This window comes from Cyprinodon variegatus, unplaced genomic scaffold (genome assembly GCF_000732505.1).
Source record: "Cyprinodon variegatus isolate N-32 unplaced genomic scaffold, C_variegatus-1.0 Scaffold4, whole genome shotgun sequence".
Lineage (NCBI taxonomy): Eukaryota > Metazoa > Chordata > Actinopteri > Cyprinodontiformes > Cyprinodontidae > Cyprinodon > Cyprinodon variegatus.
Genome location: NW_015150457.1, coordinates 290,674 through 293,418, shown reverse-complemented (window position 1 = coordinate 293,418; position 2,745 = coordinate 290,674).

Here is a 2,745-nt window from a genome sequence, read left to right as displayed (position 1 = left end):
AGCACCACATTGCTGTTTAGCTGATTTACCCCCTCAGGCTTCAAAGTGGGTCGTCTTCATGTGGAGTTTGTTATGGCCTACTTAACAATACTGTAACTTTTATTTAGATCATCTGTCAAGTCAGCTGATTGGCTTAGTTGTTCTCTCCCCTGTACAAAGGAGATTCTTTTTTCGCTTATTATTAGCTCACACTGGGAACCCTTGCAGTCACGTTCTGATGATCACATATGCTGCCCTACGAAAAAAAAACCTTCCTCATTCTGTCAATTGCCCAGCAAAATAATGCATAAATGGTAAATTAAAATAAAATAATACTTAATTCTTCAGTTTTTAGTGATTAAAATTAATAATATGAGTCATTTTACTAGACTCAATCTGATATCCCTTGAATAAACCCATTTCAACAAACTGCCTTAAGAAATCATGTTGTGATCTAAATGATTATAGAACACTGGGAAGCAGGTACAGAAACTGCAGATGTTTAAGAAGGTCAAAAGTCAGAACAGTCATTTTGTTTTCTAATAAACAAATCCATTAGTATCCATCTGTTTTGAGCCGTGAAGAAGTTTTATTGCTAAGTTTCTATTTTATGTTACGAGTTGATTTGTGTTTTCTGTCCTAATTTTATGCTTGAGTTACTATATGGATGATTGCTTCACTCTCATTCAGCCATGTCTAGTCTAGTTAGCAGTATATGGCTGATTTGCTCATGCAGAGGCTGTTAAACAGCAATGCAATTATATGATCATGTTTATGACTATTTGCATTTAAGTTCTGGTAACACTGATAGAAAACATGTCAGTGAGGATGAAGGTAAACTGCTCTCAACTTGACTTTCACCTCTGAGTCATCCTTCAACTCTGTAAATAGTCATAGCACCTGTGTAGCCGTATGTCACCACACATAGAGCTACATGCAACCGAATACACCTCATTTGCTAGTAATATTGACAAACAGGGAGTAAAAACAAATGTATGCTATGCTTTTCAGATTTTTATTTAAACAACATCTGAGAATAGAAGTTATTTTCCAGCCATACTACAAATTATGTACTGTGTTGGTCTGGTAGGTACAATTTCATTTACCGGTAAGTGCATTAAAGTTTGTGGTGTAAAGTGGAAACCGTTTAAAGGGTTTTAACGCCACAGTTAATAACAGTGGGAGAAAGTCGCTGTAAATAGAGAAAACAAACATTCTGCAGGCATCCTGGACAAAAACTGTTTTGGACCTTTACCTTCAGGTTGGTGCTACAGAGTGCTACTAGCCGACAGAGACAGTTTCCTCCCTGCTATTTGTCTCTGTGATGCAAACACCTGACATGTTGTTTCATAGGAGTCAGCTATGAAACAACATGAGCATATTTGCATCACATCCTGCTTTTCTATTTCATTTCATTGCCCTACATATGCACACTATTCCTTTTATCTTTGTTTTATTCCCTTTAAATGTCTATATGCTGTGAATGCAGCAACCTTGGTTGCACACAAAATCTTAGTACCGTAAATAAAGCTAATTCTGACCTTAGAGTAACAAAGGTAATCCTGACTGAAATGTACAAGTTCAACACAAAAAAAGTTTTGACAGTGAATCTATCCATAAATCAAGGTATACAATGGGCTTTGGAACAGGAAGGTTTCAGTGCAAATCTAAATATTGATAAATATGGTGATTATACACCCCCTAGTGGAATATTACAAAAGTAACACAACTTTGCCAATACCCTCCCAGTCACACACACACACAAACTTTTATCTTCTCTGCCTCAAACCCACATCAAACCTCACACGGGGGAGAAAAAAAAAATCCCCACTCAAACTGAATGCATAAATCTGAATGCTGCTTTCATATTGTACTGCTCCACTGTTTGTACCAGCCACATTCTTCAAGTTAAAACACGGCACATTGTGTGTGTGCCACTTACCCTCAGTTTGATAAATTAATCCCTTTCATTTCCTGCAACTCAGAATAACCAAAAGCTCCCCTCATATGTCAGGAATTGTTTCATGTGAACTGCAAGATGCACTCTTAAAAACAGGACTGGAAAGCCCAAACAAGGCACACTTACTTTAAACTGGTGAACAGGCTCTGCTGTTTTTACATGATCCCAACTTATTTTCACATCATGCGAGAGTTAAAAGGTTATTGAAGCATGAGAGATATAGAAATTTTACACAAATCCTTAAAGGTACATGTTTAAATAATATATCCTAAAACAGTTTAATCTAATTCAATTCAGAAGTCACACTAATAATATAGAATTAATATGCATAGCACCTGATCTTCAAAGATTCAGACAGAGAAACACTAAGCTGCATGAGCATTTTTTCCTAGAACATGTAAAAAGTCAATGTGATGCAGGTGATCTGCAAAGATTGTTGTGCAAATGTTAAGATGTGCAAACCTGTTTGGTTCTGCAAATTAAAATGAGAGGACTATGTCTTTTACAGGAAGTTGAGAGTTCTTGATAAGAAATATGAAATTCTAAACCATGTAGCTGTAGGCAGCCTAACAATGATAAATATTATCATAAAAATATTTTTGAAAAAATATAGGGCTGCATAGTTAAACAATTGGTAACAAAGTGGATAGCACTGGTTTCGAGTTCAAGTCCTGGCCCAGGGTCTATCTGCATGGACCTTTGCATGTTCTCCCTGAGCATGTGTGGATGGATGGATGGATGGATGGATGGATGGATGGATGGATGGATGGATGGATGGATGGATGGATGGATGGATGGATGGATGG